Source organism: Notothenia rossii (genome assembly GCF_949606895.1).
Source record: "Notothenia rossii genome assembly, chromosome: 10".
NCBI lineage: Eukaryota > Metazoa > Chordata > Actinopteri > Perciformes > Nototheniidae > Notothenia > Notothenia rossii.
The window spans coordinates 30,352,695-30,377,509 of NC_136908.1; positions in this window are offsets into that span (position 1 = coordinate 30,352,695).

Here is a 24,815-nt window from a genome sequence, read left to right on the forward strand (position 1 = left end):
TATGCATTTTGTGTATGGGCGTTGAAAAATAGCTTAACAACTCCAGCTGGAATGCAGACCCTGCATAAGCAAATGTCCTAGTATAAATTGTGGTTATATGTAACATTGTGTTTTTCTTTTTTTAATTCTCTGTCAAAGCGTCTTTGAGTTCCTAGAAAAGCGCTATACAAGTATCGTGTATTATTATTATTATTATTATTATTATTATGGTGAGACAACAAACATAGTACATAGGAGCAAGACCGTAAACCAAACAGAAAGTTTGACATTTGGAATGTTAGGGCATTGTTTGACCATTTTAGGGCGCCGTATTTTAATTAACTGCTCTGACATATTACATTTATAAGTGAGATTGGTTGGTATGACAAAAACATTAAGGTTTCCTTTTTTCTTTAATTAGGAGGTAAATCTGGGCCTTGTCTTATTTTGGAAAGAACTCCTGAATCAGTATACAAGTGGGAAAGGACGGAGTGGTAATGTTTTGGTACTATCTTGATCCTAAAGTTGGCAATGGCATCCAAGTCAAAATGTTGGTTTTGGGAGAACACTTAGATAGTTCTGCTTCATATTCTTTCAACGGTTCTGCTCTGTGCAGGTTGCAGTCCTTCCTTGTTTTGCTGAAATATACTGTCCCTGAGGCAGTCTAACTAGAAACAGCATAACAAAATTCCAGCTGTCATGTGTAAATGCACTTGTATTCCCTCCAAACTGTTACATAACGTAGCCCGATGTTTTGCACACCACACCACTCTATCTTTATTTACTGCTGCCACATTCCTCCAGCTGAATATCTCAGCAGAAAAAGGCAGGCTGAAGGAGCCACTCTGTTTCAAGTGTTTTCAATCTTCCACTTTCCTTCCACAGCCAATATTCAATTTCATGTGCCCCACACTGCAGAGTCTGCAAAGCCTAGTTCCCTCGAGCTCGGAGGAGGGTGGAGGGAGGCGGGACTAACAGGTAGTCCCTCCCCCCGATGCTTCATTAGCACCTCTGACTGACATGCAGAGAGGGCGGGGAGCTGAAATCCCTTTCAGTTTGTTCAAATGTTTGAACAGACCAATGTGTGAGCCCAGCCCTCTTTTGGCGCATTTCCACTACAGCGCGGAGCAAGGTTAAAGCGTGCCTGGTGCCCGGCCCATTTTTGGTTGCGTTTCCACTTGGCGTAGTTCCGGCTAGCGGGTACTTTTTCACAGTTTTTCTGACTCTCCAAAATTGAGGTTCTTAGCGGGCCAACAACCGGGCTGTGTCGGGCTGAGTATGCTAAACCAGAGAGAGAATCACTGGCAAGGGGGCTACAACTACAACAAAATTAACATATTTGACCGTGATTTAATTGTAATACACGTTTCAAAGTGATGCCGAAGTAACAACATACTGATACCGGTTAGTAAAAACCATGAATTAATGCTTTGACAAGTCTGCAGACAGACGGCAGGCGAAAAACCTTTTAAAATGCGTGTTTTCTGAATGGTGATCAGCTAAGCTAACGCAGTATATGCTCCGACCGTCCACACTCTCAACAACGGCCTACAGACATAAATTCACCAGCGACTGTATTCACCATGACACAGACAGTCTGTGGTTTGTACTTGTTTAACTTGTGTCTAGTTTCTGAACAGATATGAGGAGCTGTGAGCTCTGAGGGCTAACAGCCAACGGCTGATGTTGGTTTTGTGTTTCGCATTGAAGTGCGAGGCCCTGCAGTGGAAATGCGCCATTTGATGAATGTGACACATATCATAGTGTTTGTTTGATCTGATTGTCTCTCACTTAGGTCCTCACCAGGGTTGGGAGGGTTATTTTAAAATGTATTCCGTTTTTTTTCTAGCTACCTGTAAAAATAATGAAATCAGTAACCTTATCTGAGTATTAAAATATATAGTTCAGTAATCCCCATTTTGTATCCGTTACTCTCCAAGCCTGTTTATACATTGCTCTTCGATCCTCACTCGTTCGGTCAGAAAGAAGAGTTTTGGAATGATCTTCAAGATGGTGCACTAGAATAGTTTTCCATTCAACAAGGATGGAGGAGGTGTCAATTAGGAGACTTAGAGCCCAAGTGCTGATGGCGGACCAATCAGCAATCACACACCAGCTAACATCACCCTAAAAGACAATCTGCCTCTAATATACAGTATCTTTACACTACAAAAGGAATATGTCATCCAGTGTTTTTATTAGAGTAAGTATTGGACAACAACTGACTCATAGACCAGCAAACTGAACACTCTGATCAGATGCCAAAAAGTGTAAATTACTATGTCTAGTGTTTCTGGTACTGACAGACAAAGCAGCAGCAGTAAAAGTTATATATTAATCAGAGACTGTGTCACAAAATGCATTAAGTGAGTGAGCTATATAATACATGAATAAATTAACTCGAATTCACATATATCAGTATTTCAATCAGGAGAGACATTGATGTATGAAATACATATTTATTACCGGGACACATAATATGAATGTAATAATGATTGCCAGAATTATAACAGGTGAATGGAATGGTGTTTGGCGATTAGGCCCCAGTTTGCAGGATAATCATTCAGGAGGGGGAAGAACCGCTCCGATGAAACCACCGGTGTCTAGACACTGGTGGTGGTGATGATAGTAGGTGGGACCGGTCTGAAGGGAGAAGGTTTAGCTTGGCCCTGTAGGGGACGGGAGGCGAAGGGTTGGAGGAGGGTTGCATATTGTCACCTGAAATGACAGCCGACAAGAGGGAAGAGCAGATTTAAAGGGATTAGCGTATGCAACGATAGGCTTGTGAGAATGGAGAGAGGAATGATTGGTTAGCTGGGGAGTGACCTCCTCGATCACTTAATGAGGGAGGAGAGAGTATTGAAATGACATGTAATATGAATGAAGAGCTTGGTCTTCCTGATTGAACTTGCACTGAGCTTTCATTTCAATCAGGAGAGACATTGATGTATGAAATACATATTTATTACCGAGACACATAATATGAATGTAATAACGATTGCCAGAATAATAACAGGTGAATAGAATGGTTTGGCGATTAGGCCCCAGTTTGCAGGATAATCATTCAGGAGGGGGAAGAACCGCTCCGATGAAACCCCCCAAAAGAAGTGAAGTATAATATACTGAGATGGAATGAGTTTCTTACCTTGCAGGCTGAGGGCATGGTGATCTATGGATGAAATGAGAGATTAACACGTGGATCAAGCAAGCTGCCGGAATCACTGCCAGGCTTACTTGTACATCGTAAGATGCTGACGGCCGAAATCAGTGCCGGGCTTATATGAAAACGACCCGAGGGTCGCCTGCCTGGCTACGCAGGGCTTGACTACGCCGACACAATGGTCGAACGGCCTGACGATGCAGGGATCTCCATTACGTAGACACGATGGTCTACACCAGGGGTGGGGAACCTTTTTCCTCTCAAGGGCCATTTCAATTTTTTCAACATCCTCCGAGGGCCGTACAAATTATTGACCTCTGCTTAAAAATACTAAAATCACAGCCCATTCATTTGGACTTTCTTTCATGCTGTGCAAAGAAAAACTAACTTCTTAATCCAGATATCTCACCATGACTCGCGCATGCATGCACGTGCACGGTTGTGGCATGACCACCACAACAGAAAGATATGGACACAAGACCGACACGATGGTCGAACGGCCTGACGATGCAAGGTTAAACATAAACACAGACACAATGGTCAACAGCCTGACGTCACAGGGTAAACATTAACACAGACACAATGGTCGACGGCTGACATCACAGGGTTTAACATGAACACAGACCAGAAATCAGTGCCTGCAGAGCAGTGACTTGAAATACGAACATGTGACACAAACATTATTTCCCTGGGATACGAGCCCATAAACTTAAATAGACATGCAAATAAAATCCAGAATCATGATGAGAGACACGTATACATGCTGACGTGCTATGAAACCACCACCAGTTTTATGCATAAATCCCAGAGTTAAGGGTTTGAGAGATCTTTGGATAGCCAGCACACACTGGTGTCCGGGCGAATGTAGGATGTGAAGCCAGAGGAGGACCACCGTCCGAGTTGCAGGGATGAGGAAGAAATGCCTTGATTGGCGGCAAAGGTGGCTGCACCTATCTTGAACGAAAGCCCTGATATGCTATTAAGACACCACCACCAGTTATATGCATATTTACCATAGGAGTAGTATTATTCATCACGCTTCCATCACATTAGTATGCATAAAAAAGTGACAGGTCACACCTCCCCCCATTATGCAAATGAGCTAAGTCCCGCCTCCCCTTTGATCGAGGTGTGAGATCTCAAGTAGGTGTGATATCCCAAGTAGGTGTGAGATCCGTCGATAGGAGGGGGTTGATGTGTATTCACAGGTGTGAAAAGCCCCCACTGTTGCGCCTTATGGTGTATCATAAACAATTTTTCAATCACATTAGTATGCATAAAAAGTGACAGGTGGGCCCGCCCCCAAGTCTATTAAAACAAAATGCCGCTTCCATCACATTAATATGCATAAAAGTGACAGAAGGGCCCGCCCCAATTATGTGATGTCAGAAGACCGAGGGGGTGGAGTGAGATAAAAAAAAAAAGAACCCAGTGCAGATAAAAAGCCAGTCATTTCCAATCATCAAGTCATCTTTCCAAAAAGAAAAAATGGCCAAGAGACGCCTCGATATGGGTTTAATCAGCGAGACGCCTGTAACAACTTACCGCCATGCAGCTCATGGTTTCAAAACAGAGATTGGAATATTCATGTAAAAAAGATGCCATCTTCTGCTATGCATGTAGACATTTCGGTTCAAGTATGTCAGATGCCTTCACCACAACTGTACCAGAGTACCAACCGCTGTCTCCTGGTACTCATCGGAGTAACTCACTCACTAAAAATGAAATACTAGCCTATATGACAGTAAAACAAGAATAACGTTTAAAAGGGGAGTGATTTGAAAAATATCCATAGAAAAATCTGCTTACAGTTCTGTTCCATATGGGTGTTGAGAGATGTATCCATAGATCTCTTCATTTTGCTCTCAAAGTGCACCAGATTGATGTGTGTGTGTGTGTGTGTGTGTGTGTGAATCAGTCACGGATGTCTTCACATGGAGATGAAGACTCCTGTCTCTTAACACCCAAGGTCCTGCAGTCGGCTGAAGCTGTAAAAGTATAGAAAAAGCAGGTAGGAGGGGGTTGAGAGGAGACTCGGGGTGTCAATATATCCAGACCAAAATATGCGGATTCAGAGCTGATCAGAACACAGAAATGCTGGGAAATTCTTTTTTGTTTTTGTCTACTATCTACATGTTTGTAATGTGTATGTACATATTTTCAATGCCATCTCTCTCTGTTTCTGCTAATGTGTAAAATATACAAAATAACGTTTTATATACTTACTCTCTTGTTAAAAGGCGATTAAGTTTGCAGCGTAAGCCAGCCATCAGTGTTCTAGATTTTAAGGCGTTGCACACCTCAAAGTGTGTCTAAAAGTATCTTGGCAAGAGAAAAAAAGGCAAAATTCGCCTAGGCCATTAAAAATAAACCGATTGCTGCTAAGAAATAAGTTCAGAAAGCTATGACTCCAGTGGAACACTGTTAGAGTCAAAAGTAACTCTCAATGTACTCAGACAGAGTATGCAGATTGGGGCTGATCAGAACAAAGAAAACACCTTCCTCGTCAAAAGTTAGTCACACACTCCCTTACTGTCACCCTTACCTCGTCCTATGGCTGTCAGGCCTTTTGGTGTGTGTGTGTGTGTGTGTGTGTGTGTGTGTGTGTGTGTGTGTGTGTGTGTGTGTGTGTGTGTGTGTGTGTGTGTGTGTTTGTGTGTGTGTGTGAGCCTGGCCCTGCCCCCTCCTCCCCCCTTCCTGCCATCTTATCACTAGACAGAGGGGGGATGGGTTCTCTCTAAAAACAAAGTGTCTGTAAAGGTGCCTGCCATCTCTCTCTCTGTTTCTGCTGATACTTACTCTCTTGTTAAAAGGTGATGAAGTTTGCAGCGTAAGCCAGCCATCAGTGTTCTAGTTTTAAGGTTTTGCATACCTCAAAGTGTGTCTAAAAGTATCTTGGCAAGAGAAAAAAAGCCAAAATCCACCTAGGTCATTAAAAAGAAACCGAATTCCACGTTTTACAAATGAACAGACACAAATGCAGACTTGACTACTTGGCAGTTGATTAAAGCAGATTTGTCCTTTTTCATCTCTCAAAGGTTTGGGTCCTGTTCAACACTGGGTACAGAAATATATTCAATATACAGTCATTTGTACGTAAAGATATTTTAAGTTGTAAGCACTTAGAAATATACATTTGATTGCATTTAAAGTGGTTGTAGACAACTTATCATAATGAAGTAGTTGATTGCACAAATTTGTAATGGATGTAAAATAAAGACGACATTAGCATTTAAATTGGCTCCCTATAAGACTTGCTTTTCTCTATGAAATTATGTCTGGTTCTGAGTAGTGGTCTCCCTTTCACAATAAAAAGCCCAAACACAATACTTTCTGAATCACTGCAGGAAGTAATGTGCTAAAATGCAAATACAAATAGCTTACAGTAGCTCCCAATTAGTTGAACAATTGGAAAACCGCAAGGACTGTGGAAACACCTACTGGCAAAGGATTGTGGATGCAAATTATGCAAAGAGGAAGAAAAAACATTCTATCTAAAGCTATATAACACAATCTGCATATTGACAGTATGAGTACAACAAAAACAGTATGCATGTGGATGCAAACGACGATGTTCAGTAAACGATCAATCAAAATCGAAGGATCCAATGTATTTTTAAATGGAGCAGAAATAGAGCTAGTCTCCCAGTGCAAGTATCTTGAACAGGGAGTGTCATATTGGACTCGCACTTGACTTTTTAAGAAGCATATCCAGAAAGTATCCAATACCATTAAATTCAACTTGCAACATTTTAAACAAATTAGACCTTTTTCTTAACTGTCAATGCTGCAAAGTCATACCTCCACTGTATGATTCTATCCCACATTGAATACTGTTTTACAAACTGGTCGTTTGCTTGTGCCACACACCTGAAACCCATAGAACAGCTGTTCAAGAGAGCTATCCAGGTGTTTGACAGAAAGCCACAGTCATACCAGCACTGTACCATCCTCGAAAATCACAATTCTTGAGTTTTTGACAATTTTATGTCTTTTAAAAGTATGTGTTTTTTTAAATAATATTTACATGGGCTGGCCCTCCTCCCCTTGGGGGAATTCATCCACAGAAAACACACTGGACGCAGCACTAGGTCAGAAACCAGAGGAGACTGTGAAGTACACCACAGACGGACCACCTTTGGAGAAAATGTCCTCTCCATTAAAGGCAGCTCATTGTGGAATAGCCCCCCAACTGAGATACGGGATTGTCCCACTCTCAATAGTTTTAAAGGTCAACTTAAAGAATGGTTGAGCAACAAACAGACGTGTAATCACCGCTAAATAAATGCACTTTAACACAGGGGTATCTCCTCTTGCACTTTATGTAGCACTTTTATCTTATCTAGCACTTTATATATCATCGCTGCTACATTGTACTGCCATGTGGTAAATGCTTGTGTGCTGCTCATGCTCTTTCTGCATGTCATGTATTTATTTTTGCTGTATATATATAAATGTCATGTTCTTATATGCTGTATGTGACGGGACTATAGATGGAAATTAGCTCAGAGCTAAAATCCGGCTCATTTACACTAGTAGGCATTATTTTTGTTTTAAAGTGTTCATCAATGTGCACTACGGTAGCCCTGAAGAAAATTAAACATTCAAATATGTTATCGATGTCCCCATTCCCAGTTTGTTTTGGGAATAATTGCGATTTTTTCTATGTTTTGGTAGCTCTTAACAAAACAGCATTTTTGTAAAAGACTGCGACTCTAAAAGGCAAGTTTGTGATTTTAACACTGTTTCGATGAAACAATACATTATACAATATTACGACTTTTTGACATATTTTTAACACAATATTTTTTTTTTTGGTTGTAGGGCTTCAAGATATTTTCTATGTCATGCATAAACACGGTGTCATCTTTTCCTTGAAACTGACGTGCTCCCCGTTTTACAAAACAAGTTATTTTTCTGCTTCTTCATCCTCTGAATTTTCCTCCCCCGTCCCTCTTCCTTCAGCCAGCACAACAAGAATCAAGGTGGATCTGTGAAATGAAACACCTCTTACCAAAGCGTGACTTCCCTATTGAGAGCATGCGTCTTCGGCAGTAGGGTCTAAACCAATTGGCCAGATATACTAACATGCAGAACGTACGGTATGTTTGAAGACTAACCATTTATCCAATTCAAGCTGTCTTTAAGATGTGACATTGCGCTCTGACTATTCCCCGTAAAATGGTGACAAACTATTACTTATTCTTAAATTTGACTTCTTGCTGCTTGGTTGAAAATGATAGATGAAAAATAACTTTAAAAAAAAGACTCAAACAGCGAGGGACATTATACTGGTGAAAAAACTCTCAATTCTACAGATGACTCCCCCCACTCAATGCAATAAGTCCCTCCCTCCACTCAGCAAAGCATCTAAAACTAAGGACCCCACTAAGACGACAGTTTGAAAACTAGCTATGGATCTGAGAAAAACCAAGTCTCCCCCCGCGAGTTGCAGCCAGGAACAAACTCCTGGACTACCATCATCACCACCACTCTGGACACCCGAATCTTGCAGTACTACTGCTGCTTATTTTGCTCCTTGGGCCAAGACGTCTCTGTTTATGGACACAGTGAAATCAGTGTTGGTTGATATTGTGGAGAGGGTGATACATCGGTACAGAGAAGAAATATGCAACGGATGCCGAGTCAGTCACCCCGGCCAGAGGCAACACGATTGTCTGAATGACATGCCCGATTTTTTCTTCAGAAACAATTACAACGCGTTAATGAAAAGACTCTGGCTCACCGACTTCATTACTGAGATCGACCAGACTCTTATTGATAAAGAAATTTTCACGGATGATTGGAGGATCCAAGGCGCTTCGGAGGCTTTTCTGCACAATCTCAAAAATTGTAGACGCCTCAAGGAGAGACTTGAAAAGATCCATGCAGAGTTGGATGGAGAAGAAGAAGACTAATAACCTGCGGTTGGTTGAAGCCAGGGATTTTTTCTTTTTCGATACATTGACTTTTTCTTTAAAGTAAAATAAAAATGGGGAACTACTATGCAAAACGCTCGTTATATATTGATCAGAATGTAGTCAATACCCTTTTAATAAGTGTGGTGATGAGGACGATTGAAAACAGAGTGAGTAGTGATCCCCGTGTAAACAGAATGGCTGAAGTTTGTAAACTAGAAGACATTTTGGATATCGCTCGTTCTGGCAGTACTATTCCTGGTCATTGGGAAACGATTGTAAACTAAACATTTAAAGTGGTCCTGGAATCTTCATTTTCCGAAACATTCTGTAACATTACCGAAGAAATGAAACAAACATCAAAAGTGTATCATGTGCTCTCATTGTATGCTCTGTTTGTAGATGTAATGCATCTTTGTGTCAAAAACAGCATACACATGAATATTTCCAGTAATCTGGGGAATTCTAAGCTGGAGACGGTCCTGGGGATGTTACAATCAGTATAACTATTGATTTTGTGTGTGAAAATGTTTAAATGTAAATAGGAAATAAAAAATAAAAAAATAAAAAAAGTGTTTTTTACATTTAAAAAGTGTTGTCTTCATTATAGCAAGGGGAGCGTGTCTGACAAAGAAAACACAGAAACACAGAAACATAAAAACACAGAAACACCGACACACAGAAACACAGAACCTGAGTCTTTTTTTTAAAAGTTATTTTTAAATTTAAGAATAAGTAATGGTTTGTCACATCTTAAAGACAGCTTGAACTGGCTAAATGGTTAGTCTTCAAACATACCATACGTTATGCATGTTAGTATATCTGGCCAATTGGTTTAGACCCTACTGCCCTAGACGCATGCTCTCAATCGGGAAGTCACGCTTTGGGAAGAGGTGTTTCATTTCACAGATCCACCTTGATTCTTGTTGTGCTGGCTGAAGGAAGAGGGACGGGGGAGGAAAATTCAGAGGATGAAGAAGCAGAAAAATAACTTGTTTTGTAAAACGGGCAGCACGTCAGTTTGAAGGAAAAGATGACACCGTGTTTATGCATGACATGCAAAATATCTTGAAGCCCTACAACCAAAAAAAAAATATTGTCTTAAAAATATGTCAAAAAGTCGTAATATTGTATAATGTATTGTTTAATCGAAACAGTGTTAACATCACAAACTTGCCTTTTAGAGTCGCAGTCTTTTACAAAAATTCTGTTTTGTTAAGAGCTACCAAAAACATAGTAAACATCGCAATTATTCCCAAAACAAACTGGGAATGGGGACATCGATAACATATTTGAATGTTTAATTTTCTTCAGGTCTACCGTAGTGCACATTGATGAACACTTTAAAACAAATATAATGCTTACAAGTGTAAATGAGCCGGATTTTAGCTTTGAGCTAATTTCGATCTATAGTCCCGTCACATACAGCATATAAGAACATGACATTTATTTATATACAGTAAAAATAAATACATGATATGCAGAAAGAGTATGAGCAGCATATTCAAGGATGGTACAGTGGTGGTATGACTGTGGCTTTCTGTCAAACACCTGTATAGCTCTCTTGAACAGCTGTTCTATGGGTTTCAGGTGTGTGGCACAAGCAAACGACCAGTTTGTAAAACAGTATTCAATGTGGGATAGAATCATACAGTGGAGGTATGACTTTGCAACATTGACAGTTAAGAAAAAGGTCTAATTTGTTTAAAATGTTGCAAGTTGAATTTAATGGTATTGGATACTTTCTGGATATGTTTCTTAAAAAGTCAAGTGCGAGTCCAATATGACACTCTCTGTTCAAGATACTTGCACTGGGAGACTAGTTCTATTTCTGCTCCATTTAAAAATACATTGGATCCTTCGATCCTTAAAACTAGAACACTGATGGCTGGCTTACGCTACAAACTTCATCACCTTTTAACAAGAGAGTAAGTATATAAAACGTTATTTTGTATATTTTACACATCAGCAGAAACAGAGAGAGATGGCAGGACACTGTGTTTTAGAGAGAACCCCTCCCCCCTGCGTCAGCAAACGGCTTACGCGGTAATACCATCGCCCAGATGGTCCGCTTTTAGTTTCCCAGACGGTGCTTGTCAGGACTCTTTTCACTTCTGGCGGCGGGGGGATATTTCCTTCTTCTTCCTCCACATTGAGGGGTAACGGTAAAAACTCTTCTTTGATCTCGCTTTTTGTTTGCGTTTCTTTGCTTTTTGTTGCACATATCTTGTACACCGCTGGTTCCACAGTGTTTTCTTGATGCACTACTTCTTCCGATACAATGGTTGCGTGGAGATCTCTGGAAGACACCAGAGTTAACACAGCCCAATCTGTTGAGGTCAACGTTGCTTTAACACTGTGGGGTCCATACGTTTCTCCATTCTTCAGATTGTAGAAATGCAGTTCATTCGCCATATAGTTGAATACATATCCCCAAACATGTTCATTTTCCAGAAGCCATTTCTCTTCAAGATCTTCGACCGAAGGTGTTTGAACCCGGCACAGATACTGCATCCGTTTCTTGATTGGCGCTCCGGACGGATGGCGGTAAGTTGTCACAGGCGTCTCGCTGATTAAACCCATATCGAGGCGTCTCTTGGCCATTTTTCTTTTTGGAAAGATGACTTGATGATTGGAAATGACTGGCTTTTTATCTGCACGGGGTTCTTTTTTTTTTATCTCACTCCACCCCTTCGGTCTTCTGAAATCACATAATTGGGGCGGGCCCTTCTGTCACTTTTATGCATACTAATGTGATGGAAGCGGCATTTTGTTTTAATAGATTTGGGGGCGGGCCCACCTGTCACTTTTTATGCATACTAATGTGATTGAAACATTTTTTATGATACACCATAAGGCGCAACAGTGGGGGCCTTTCACACCTGTGAATACACATCACCCCCCTCCTATCGACGGATCTCACACCTACTTGGGATATCACACCTACTTGAGATCTCACACCTCGAACAAAGGGGAGGCGGGACTTAGCTCATTAGCATAAGTAGGGAGAGGTGTGACCTGTCACAGCACCTGTCACTTTCTATGCATATTAATGTGATGGAAGCGGGATGAATAATACTACTCATAGGTAAGCTGGAGAGATCTTGGATTGCCAGCACGAGCCGATGTCTGGGCGAAGAGGGAGATGTAGACAATGTAATGCACGAGAGCTGTTAGGTTGAGTACAGTGATGCATGAATATCATAACCTGGCTTATCAGCAAGCCATGTGAGCACGAAACCAAGAATATGAATGAAGTGCAGGATGCACGCAGAAAATGACATACACTTAGTTAAATACTGAAACATGGACCATGATATAGGTCTAGCTTAATTAGCAGTTTAGTACGCCGGGATGAGTCATAGATGCTGATAAGCTGATTGAGTGATTAAGACTGTCTTCTATCATCTCAAGTGAGAATGATGGAGGAACGCTAGTGTTAGATCCAGCAAGTGTGAAATAAATGTGTATGCAAAAGTGGAAATCTGAGTGTGCCGCTATGGCGGATGATCTCGTGCAGGGAAGAGTCGCTACTGAAGAGAGTGGGCTCGAGACTGCGACTCGCTTACCCTGCGAGATTCCCCCCAAAATGAAGCATGTGCAGTGCACGTTCTTAAGAGGTTTAAAAAAAAAAAAAACATATATCCGTGCGTGATATGATAGTAGTGCTGCGCTGAATGTTGGCATGTATTTACCTTACATCAGGGGTCACCAACCTTTTTGTCACCGAGGGCTACTTCAAGGGTACTGAGTAATACGAAGGGCTACTTGTTTGATACAAACTTCCTGAATAACATAATTGCACGGTTCACCTTTAATGATAATATTATTATTAATAATAATCAGAATACATATTAATTTACTGTATGTGAAGGACTGTCTGATCACATGTTAATGTTAATTATTCCTCACAATAATTATTAACAATGATTTACCATTGCTATAGCAACCCCATTGTTTTTTTATGAAAATGTATCTATATTTATACACATTCTCGCGAGATCTATCAGGGGTCGTTGTAATGCTGCGTTCACACCGGACGCGACTTCGCTCTAATCGCTCGAGTTTCACCGCTGCTGCCAGCTGTGTTTACTCGCATCATTCAAACAAGACGCGCTGGCTCGGGAGCTACAACTACAACAAAATGAACATATTTTACCGTGATTAAATTGTAATACACGTTTCTAAATGATCCCGAAGTAACAACATACTGATACCGGTTAGTAAAAACCATGAATTAATGCTTGACAAGTCTGCAGACAAGACGGCAGGCGAAAAACCTTTTAAAATGCTTGTTTTCTGAATGGAGATTGGGTCGACCAGGCTAAGCTAACGTTGTATATGCTCATTCCACACTCATAACAACGGCCTACAGACATAAATAAACCAGTGACTGTATTCGCCATGACACAGAAAAAGATATGAGGAGCTGTGATCTCTGCTTGCTAACTGCTAACAGCTAACTGCTGATGTTTTCTGGTTGAACGTCAGTGGCAGGCTGAGATCCTCACCACTGCCATGTGTGTGTGTGTGTGTGTGTGTGTGTGTGTGTGTGTGTGTGTGTGTGTGTGTGTTTGTCTGTTTGCGTTGTGGTGATGAGGCCCATGATCGTACCTGCTCATGCTAGCTTGTCTCAGCTAAAGGTGGAACGGAGATTTGGTGCGTGGAGTTCAACTCTGAACCTATCTGGGGTCAGAGTTCAATTTCACGCACCAAATCTCCATTTTACTTACCTATGTACATACAAAATGTGTGCTTTTAAAATGTTGTATTCAATATTGTCATTTTAAAAATAAAAATGTATTCAATAATCTTTTTAGACGAAGCTCCATGGTGACTTGTGCTATTTTTAGAACATGCACGCGGGCGACCAATTTCCCCCCTGCGGGCGACTTAGTGCCCGCGGGCACCGCGTTGGCTACCCCTGTCTTACATGATGCGACGAGTCTAACTAGATTTGCCTTTACCCTGGACCTTGGGACTAAAGATAGCAATAACATATGTCGGAAATTCTCGTGAATTTGTTGCAAACTGTCTTCTTGCCAGCCTGCACTTGACGCCTTGTGTTACTTAGAGATGAGACGCTGGAGAAGCAGGAGATGAGGTGAAGCTTCGCATGCGAGGATGTAGGGCCCGTTCAGCGTGAAGGCCGGAAGCGCCGGCATTCTGACAATGTTCAGCAGGATCCAGAAGAGAGCTACGAAATTGATTGCATTATCAACCGAGGCTTTGTCTATCATTCCCAGCATACGGCGTGGGGAAGCCGCTAGGCCCGGAGAAAGGCACTGAAGGGCAGAAGGGGGAGAGGTGGCCCTGCGCCCGCAGCTGTTACACGAGGTGGCTTGTTGGCTGCCGGTAGCCATCACGAGCAGCTCGGTGTCCAGCACGGACCAATCCAGGCGGATGTTGCAATGAGCTTAGGGAAGCGCTGCTTTGCTTGAAAAGCTCTTATGGTAGTAATAGAAAACTGATCTCCCGTGTTTAAGATGAAGATTGCCAATAATGGCCGTATAAGCATCTAATTCTATTCTTCTATCGGGGTAAACGGAACAGAGAACGTCACAGAAGATGTGGATGTGGAAAAACCTGACCCGGCATAAAACCCGGTGGCACGGAGGCAGGAAACACTGCCCTAATCGCAGATGAAGCTCCGGCAGAAACATTTTCCATGGACTGAAGGCGAGCGTCGATTGATAGCATGGAGCTAGCCAGGGATTGCAGGGAGCTGGCTAAGCTACCGTCCATTAGAGGCTGATTAGCCGTGCTCCCGGGCTGGTGAGCCTGGGAAGGGGTTGATTTTTTGGACGGGCGAGCTCCTGGAGAGCTTGACTTCCTTGTCCATTTTCCTCCGCGGCTGCGCCCCCGCCCTCGCCCGCGCCCTCGCCCTCGCCCTGATCTTTCGGGAGAGCTGACTGGAACTGCTGGCATGATCTGGGGGACCGCACCGGAGACTTGGTCCGAAAGCTCGCGGAGCTGGGAGAGAGGGAGGCCTGGAATGAGGAAATGCCCTGCTGCTGGAGACGAGCGATGAGGAAGTCTGCCTCTGCTGTACATGAGCCGCTGCGGGAAGCCAGACGAGCGCTCGTGCGCCGTTGGCTCGAGGAATTGGAAGCTACGTCGAGTGGTACGTCTGAGCCGGGATCGAGATCCTTCGAGAGAGGTTCGTGATCGGAATATTCCGAGTTAGACATCTTGAGGTTTATTTTCCTTTTCTTTAAAGTGCTTTACGAAGGAGGAGTATTGTTTGAACTACCACTTGCACATTGTCACATGAAATGACAGCTGACGAGAGGGAAGAGCAGATTTAAATGTGTCTTTCATTAGTCATGTCATTAACTCTTTGAAATTGTGTCAAGGGGCGAACTCAGAGGCATGAACCCAAATGCACAACTCAGACTCAGACGATTCAAAATAAAGTATTTTACTGGATTTAACACAGTAACAAAGTAAAGAACAAAAAAACACTCAAGTGGGAAACGTAACTAAACTATGGCTAAACACAAAATCACTCTTTCGAGGAAAACTACTAACTACAAGGAGCTTGAAACAAAACAATAGACGAGGATCAGGCTTGAAGGTACGTAGCGCCGGTTGTCTAGTCATGGGAGAAGACGAACTGGCACAGGACAGGGGGAGACTATAGGACAATATATACACACAAGGTAAGGAGCACAGGTGGAAACAATCAGGGCGGGGTAGACAATCACAAACGCAGAAGACACATACCCCTTTCACACCAACGCAGTTCCCGTTCTGGCTCCGTGCTTGCGCTCTTCTGGTTCGGAACCGTTTTTTCTTTTCAGCCACCGTTTTGTTCACACTGCCCAGAGCCCGACTAGTGCTGCCGCTGCTGCGTCATGACGTCAAGAAGGAAATAAAATAAAAGTATTTGTAGGACTATTTCAATTTTGTTGCACGATTGAAAATGTTTCGTATCTTGTATTTTGAGGTGATACTGTGGCACATAAATAAAAAACAAAACGGTTTTAATTAGGTCAACTAAAAAATGCGTCACATCCTGCTACGGTCCCGCACCAGCGCCTTTTCTTACAGGTGAATAACCTGACCCCCGGCTCGATGAGCGAACTATGGATAAATCATAGGGTGCAACTATATGTTTTATTTATTTCAAAGTGGATCCATTTTAATTGTATTTTCTTTCCTTCAAATGTGCAGAGGACTCCCCAAGTGCTGTGTTTAATTTATTTTAAAGTAGGCCAGTGTAGTTTTGTATTCTCCTTATAAGAGTTCTTTGTTTCTTATTAGAGGTTAACAGTTGTATAATGTAATAAATAATAGATGCAAAAAAACTGTAGTTTTTGTCTATAATATAACAATAAATAGAACTATATAAGCTATCAAATATGTTTTGCAACTCCAGACAAAACAAATTGTTGGAAAAGGGGGAAAAATGGCTCTTTTGGTCAAAAAGGTTGCACCCCTGTTCTAGACCGACAATTGCTTGGTAAGCACCGGTTTTCGGTACTTAGAGCCGGCTCCGCTGCTATGTGAACAGGAAAAAACGGTGCTTATCAGGCTCTAGCCATGAACCGGCCCTGGAACCGCGTTGGTGTGAAAGGGGCAACATAGGGGCGGGGAGCACAGCGACCTGAAACGAGAGGGAGAATTACTTTTCAAAATATAAACAGGATGCACAAGACAAAGGGACATGACAAAAGCTAATTTAAAGAATATAACTTTAAAATAATCTTTCGAGACATGACAATTTGGACACTGGTAGTTATATATTTTCATGTAAATGTTGACAGGATAAATTGCTTATCTCTTAAACCACTTTGAACCCCCCGTCTCCATAGGAAGCCCCTTCCCTCCCATGTTGTGGTTCCTTCCCGTGCTGCAAGACCACCACAGGGCTTTGAATGACCTCAGTGTGAAGAGAACAATGGCAGGGAGGGATGTGTTTTCCTTTGGAAGAGGGGGGAGACACCTTGACTTGTTGTCCTGACGCTGATACGACGTCATTATGCTGAAGAAGTTTTGTTTGTCTTTACCTTTCCTGTCACCCTCCATGTTTGACTGTCGGTTTTGTTTGGATGCTCATGCTACGGATTTATGGATGTTACAGTAGGTTCTTTCTACGGATTTCTCGATGTTAAGTTATTTCTTGTTTACCATCGTCTACAGCTTTTTTGGTAAATAAAGCTCGCCTTTTGTTATTTTACCTTTTTTGTCTTTTTTTAAAACTGCATTTGAGTCCTAAAATTGTCGGACCCTGACAATTTTTGGTTTACATGTATCTGCCCCTGAGCAACTTTTATAGGAATGATTGCAGCCCCGCCTCCAACGCTGTATCCAGTTCTCTTTATAGATCCATAAACTGGCCCTCTGGCCTGTCAGGCATCTCTTCAGGTCTTTAGACTTGTATCTGCTCTCGAAACAGCTTGGAGCAGTTTAGTGTTAAAGATCAGCTTATTAGTTGTTGGTAGTTTTATTTTGTTAACATCAAACCAAGCCAAACTATTCCCCCCTGTTCCCAGTCTCTATGTCCAAGGTAACTGCTTTAATATTCAGACTTACTCATCAATCTTATTTCCTGAAACTCTGTCAGAACTCTATACAACAATTAACATTATTCAGTAATTACTTATAATTCTGAAATGGGCTATTATGCTTAACGACTACTTTTACTTTAGCTACTTTAAGTTTATTTTGATGTATATTATTATATATTGATACATGCTAAACTATGATAGTGATGATAATCATTCGGATGTATACTGTTGATTAGATTCACTATGTTTATTTTTTTGTAATAACATTTAATACCACAGGTGATGATTAGTGCAAACCTTTTTTTAACGTCATTCAAACATATTTTAATGCTGGAGTAACTTGATATGAATCTACTATGACACCACATTGTGCAATATGAGCTATTTTGATTATTATGCAATAACTGTCTGCTACTTCTTTCTACTATTTAACACTGTAACAACAATATGTAAAATAACTTTAAAACAATGTGCAATATACGAATATTTTTATATTATTGAGAAGGCCTTTTTTATTTATTGTTTTTTGTTCTCTTATTTTCCTCTTTCTCTATACTGATTTTGATAAATGTCTGTAGAATGTCACAGGTTGTGAGTGTCCAACGCTGATCTGAGAACAGCTGAGCGGATGGACGCTGGAACATAATGTCCTGGCTACTCCCTAAAAATAAAGGAGTGTTACGACTGGAGCACACAAAAACTTGATAGGACCCAAATGCACGACTCCAGACAAAAGATAATTTCAAAAAAGGTTTCCACTGTGGTGATAAGCAAGGTAATCTATTCTCAAGGTTCAAAAAACGATCTGGCACTGAGCACAGGGAACACACAGAATATATACACAAACAATGAACTCTACAGGTGCAAACAATAAGGGCGGGGCAGGTAATCAGGTCCGTGAGCAAAGTGAGAAAGTAGGAGACGAACTAACTGAAAATGAGAAAGGAAATGGCAAAGTAAAACAGGAAATGGCAGACAACAAAAAAGGGTAGCAGAAATGGACTAAAACTAAACAGAGAAATAATATTAACAGATCAGCCGAGACACAACAAGGAGTCTCAATGAAAGGAAAGAGGCTGTCGCAAAGACAGGAAACCAATCAGTGAGGAGGAAACACACAGCGAGGGATAACATTACATGCTGATTTTGCCTTAGTGTTCATATTATCTCGTACTCATTACAGTCATTAAGGCCTAAAGCAACTGTGTCCTTTAAAGCATTACAGAGGGTCGCGAGGCCTTCATACATTTTAAGAGGTGACTACTTATTTCTTTAAATACAGATAGCACTCAGCATTTCACACATTTCTGATGGAAATATATGACATTGTTCATTTTAAATTATATTACTTGGTATATAACACACAACTATGCACTTTTTTCCCATTTTTTATTTATTTTGAAAATAAAAACACTATTATATAGATTCACATTTGAATTTGGAATTTACACTATAATTTTAATTAACCATAAAATCATCCTATGGGCTTCCTTAGACATGCCTTACTCTGGAAAAAAACAAAAATATTCACCTATTTTAATTGTTTTAATAATTTTTAAATAAACGCAAAGTGTTTAAAAGTGTTTGTTTATGTCCCTAACCTGTAATAAAGGTTTTTCTGTAATGCTTTAGCAGCTGACTTCCTGTTCAGGATGGTTAGACACAACTACACAGCCTCTGGGGCACTGTGTTATCCAACCATCTACTTTCAAACACAGCCAACTACCACTGCAGAGGAGGGGACAGGAGTGTGTGTTTGTGTGTGCTGGAGAGGGAATTAGATATAGATACTGTCAGTCTGAGCATGCCAGGGTACATGCTGGTGCAGCACAAGGTAAGGCAGGGTGAGAAAAACACGGAGAATTACATAATTCTGCGCTGTCAAGACAAATAGTTATTTCGGGTAATGACACCAACTGGAGTATAAATCAGGTCAAAGCCTCAGCAGAGGCATGCATGTGGTCAGCAGAAGACAGCAGGCTTCTCTGAAGTGTGGAAATATGTTCAATATCGAGAGACTAGGAGAAATGCAATCAATCAAATACAACCAATAAAATAAAAGCTCTATTACCTCATTCACACCAACGCAACTCCGGTTCCAGCTCAATGCTAGAGCTTTTCAGGTTCAGAACCGGTTCTTCGGTTTAGCTCCGGCTCTTTTCACACTGCCCAGAGTCCGACTGGTGCTGCGTCATTGCGTCATTGTTTGCGTCATGACGTAACCGTTTGCGTGCCTGCTTCATAAAGCCAAAGCGCGCGGAAATCCCTCACAGTTGACACCGACAACAACAACAATGGCCGATTGTGCTCCAGCTTCCTCTGTACCTCTTCGGAAGACCAGATTCCCAGTAGGTAGCTGGTCTCTTCAGTGGACAACTGCTGCTTGTTAAGTTTCTCCATCGTTGTTTACAAACTGGATAAAACGCTGGCTTTTTGTTGTTGTTCAGGAGTTGATCCCGCTCCTGTCCCTGCCCCTGCCCCTGCCCCTGCCTCGACGTAAGTGTGACGTATGTGGTGCTTTTGCTCTGGCCGGACAATTTTTTGGTGCTTGAAACGAACCGGATTCCGGAGCTAAGAAGCTGCTCCACTGCGGTGTGAATAGGAAAACCTTGTGCTTTTCAAGCTCCAGCTCCACACCGGCCCTGAAACACCGTTGGTTTGAATGAGGTATATAAGGAGGCACTGGCAAGCAGAGGAAGTAACCGAAAGGAACAAACAAGCCTTTGCGCTAGTTAGCTGTTGGGCTAGGCGAGCTGTTGTGCGACGAGGCAGCTTTAGCTCAGGGCCTACCCATAAATAAGTAAAGATATGAAAACATGTATCACTTTAATCAGTGAGTTCAATACTTATTTCCCTTTTAAAGCATTGCATTTCACACGCTGCAAATATTTGTTTCAATTAAAGTTAAATTAACATTTGTATTAAGTATTTTTTTATGGTAAACAACAGTGTGAAACAGTCCCTTCTCAGGGTTGCCAACTCTCACGCATCTGGCGTGTGACACACGCTTTCACTCTCAATCTCACGCTCTCACGCTGCCCAAACTATTCTCACGCCAAAAACAAGATGAACCGGCGATCGTTTTTGGTTGGTTATTTACAATGTTGAGTTGACAGCTGCTCAAACTGTCGATCCGCTCCCTCCCCGCCCCCACCACCCTTAACAACGTTAACAGACAGCAGAGCAGTGGGAGCCGGTTGGTCAATCCCCGCCCCATATTGCGCATTCGCAGATCTAAGATCCAGTAGAAATGATAAAAAGTAAAAATCTGCTGCTTATTGTTCTACTAGGCCAAAATAGATTCAAAGAGTATATGAGAGTGAGAGTGTGTTAATTAATATATTTGGCAGTTTGGAGTAAGTCTGTAGATTTGTTTGTGTCTGTGTGTTTCATGTATAGGCCCCTCACGATAATTAATTTTGTTGGATACATTTTCCCGGAAATGGTTGCGATAAACGATAATATTGTATGCACCGTTGTATGACCATTTTAGACCACTGACATAATGATAATATATAATAATATAATAATGATAATATATAATAATAATTCAAGTATATCCTTTCAAACTGCTTGTCACATCCTCATGTAAATGGCAATTTACAGCAAAAGTTATTTATCGTACGATAAGTCAATTAATTGCTTATTGCGACAGGCACACAATAAAACAGTGGAAACAAACATGTGTTTGACTTTCATTAGTGAATTAAACTTTGTGCCCTTTATAGTCTGTGTCCAATATTGTGTATTTGTATATATTGTATATATATCCTATATATATGCTAAGGTCCCGCTACTGACACGATAGCAGTCATTTAGTGCGCATATGTGTATTAAACCCATGATATCAAAATCTCACTCCAGCCAGGTACCCAAAGTTGGCAACCCTGCCCTTCTACATTGCTGCCGTAATGTCTTCAGGGTAAAACCAAATATAGAAGAGTAGCTTTTGGCGAGCAGAGTTTTGGACTCTTACTGCCCTATATTGTATGCACATTTTCAAAGGTGTGGAGGTTTCTGAAACTTCAACACAATAATGTGCACTGCAGGCACCAGGATCAACAGCCTTATTCAACGGTGTGAGTGTGGAGGATATATGCCCGGCGGCGTCTTGGTCAACGCCAGGCCCCTTCATAAGGTTTTATCTCTTGGACATGTTTGAAGCCTACAATTGAGCGGCCCGACCAAGTAAGGAGGCAGAGGCAGAACGTCCAAATATAACCCGGTGTGGGCATTTATTAAATGATCAACACAATGACACACAGCCTCAATCCTGCTGTTGTTTCCCTGAGCACAGCCTGCAGCCACAGGATCTCACACACACTACCAGCCCAACAAGAAAATAGCAACTAAATACACACACAGACTAATCAGCAATTACACACAGGTGGGGGGGGGAGGAGACAACACAGGGCACCACGTGCACACAATCAACAGCCACAGACATGGGGGAATGGAAACACTTTTAACATAAAACCAGCAAACAGAGACAGACAAACTAAAACACAGACAGATGCACAAACTACATACATTTCACCACCAAGAAAGCTACACAATCCGTAACGGAGGCCGAGATCTATGGCCCCAGAGATCACCTCTGTTACAACATGTCTGGCTCTTTCTCCTCGTATGTGCTTGCTGGGGAAACACAGGACTGGTAAGGAGGGGGGGGGGGGTGGTTCAGCGGGCATCTGACCCCCTCCCCGGGCGTAATGCGCTTACGTTTTTTCCGGGCCCCCTGGAGGGTCCCGGGGACGTGGTGCGCACTGTGCCCGTACGGGGCTGGAGGGCTCTCCTCGCCTGCCTGGGGGCAGGAGGGGAGAGCCCTCCACATTATAGTCCACACACACTCTGCACGGGGTCAGTGTCTGAGTGTGGGGGACATGGGGCACTTGCGCTCTCCCCGTGCTCCTTAGGGACTCAGGAGAGGTGGTGCATAGTGAGCCCATAAAGGGCTGGGGACTCTCTCCGTCTGCCTATGGGCGGGCGGGGGGGAGCCCTCAGCACTGTTTACCGAGCACACTTTTTCACGAGGTAAGCGCGTCACAGTGTGCTCTGTCAGCCGCAGCCCAGACTTCTCGACGGTTACAACCGGGGGAGAGGTGAGTGAGGCGCAGCGGCTGCTAACCAGAAGGCCGGTCAGGGGCAGTGAGGTGGAACGGTGTTGTTGGACGACAGCGCATGTAAAGAGATAGCCTGTGAGAGATATAACGAGGGGTTACGTATGGTAACCCTTGTTATATAAGCACAGGCGGAGCCCTCTACTCGGGGCACTGTCTGTCCTATACCGCTCGCTGAAGAGCGGTGTAGGATGACGGACAGGAGGCCTCATTTTATACGGTGAGATGCGCGCGCATTCAGGTAGGCCCGCCCCGGGGCTGGCTACGTCTATAGAAGTCTCAGTAGGTGAATGCTTGCATGATAAGGTAGTACCCATAGAGTCCAGTAGAGGGCTCCGCCTGTGCTTATATAACAAGGGTTACCATACGTAACCCCTCGTTTCTTGCAAGATGTTGCGTTTTGCCCCCGTGGGGTTTCACTGGTTAATAGTAATGACAGCACAGCTAACAGCAAAACAGAGCTTAAGATAGAGTATGAGGTTAAGGGCTATATACAGTATGTTTTGAGTTGTGGAGCATCTATGATTACCTCACAAGGAGTTAATCCATTCATGACTTGTGGCTTTAACTGTCCATTTTGTTCTTTTTATACACTGCCATGGGCTTTCAAAAAGTAAAAAGTAAAAGTGGCTAAAACAGGAGATATTAAGGAACGGTTGACGCAGATGTACAAAGATGAACTAGCAATAGGAGGGAAGGGAGCACAACAAATGAATCCACAAGAATTAGAAGTGTGATAACAGGGAACAGGTGGCTGCAGGGAAAATGAGAGACAGGTGACACTCAGTAGGGTGGGCACACAATCAAACAATGGCAGCACGTGAGTTCATCTGAAACGAGAGGAGATTTAAGAGATCAAATAAACAGAAAACACTTAACATGATTGAATGAAAGACATGTAACAAATGGAAAACCTCATGACATGTATTCAGAGGACCAAGACCATCTATCAAGAGATTTTCAGCACACCACCTAATGCATTTCCATGAGCATATTCTCAAAATCTCACTACTGAACTTTTTCTTAGCAATAACCATTTAGAAAGTAAAATCATATCATAGTTAACAGTGGTATTGCTTACATTTTTAAGTTGTTGCCGAAAAGATAGGTGGATGATCTGTTGTTGTCAGATCTACAAGTACATGCTGTCATTTAGGGCAGATCTCTGTTGTGATGACATTCTCGGGAATTCGCAGTGCGACTTCTGGTGTCATTTGTTCAGACAGAGAACTCTTCTCCCACTCTGTGCTCTTCCTCCTTCTCTGATATGAATGACAGATGTTCTTCTCCATACAGCTGTTGCTCACCAGGAGGAGATCGAAGTAAGCTCTATGCTGATGATTAATCCCCCTTCAGCACATCTTCACACCATCAGCACTTTCCCAAGAGAGACACTTCAACTAGGTCAAATGGGAGCATACGCTTCATGTATGTACCTCTTGAATGTGCACATGGCCTATGTTATCCCAACTAACTGGAGCCAGGATGGACCAATATCAAGGCCTCTAACTCACTTAACTTCTTCTCAATTGTGTGACTTTGTGTTTCAATCAATCAATCAATCAATGTTTATTTATATAGCCCAATATCACAAATGTTACATTTGTCTCAGTGGACTTCACAGTTTGTACAGAATATCAGTATGACAATACGACACCCTCTGTCCTTAGACCCTCACATCGTACAAGGACAAACTTCCAGAGAAAACCCACAGTTTAAAGGGAAAAATGGGAGAAACCTCAGGGAGAGCAACAGAGGAGGGATCCCTCTCCCAGGACGGACAGACGTGCAATAGATGCCGTGTGTAAATTGAAAAGATAATACATTTGCAACATAGGTAGTCCAAATGTTTGGAAATGCATGTGTGTATAATAGGAAGATGAATCCATGAGTATATCCATCCAGGACTTATGATCCAGGACCACAGCCACGACTCAAGATCCAGGACTCGCAATCCATGACACAGGACCGCAGGATCATCCATGACTCCGGATCCCGGCGTATATAGACACCAAAAACAAAGACATTTGGGGAAGCTGGGTTAATCGGAACATGAGAGTACACAGGTATAGACAGAGAGAAGGAAGAAGTAAGATGTCCCCCGACAAACTAAGCCTATATCAGC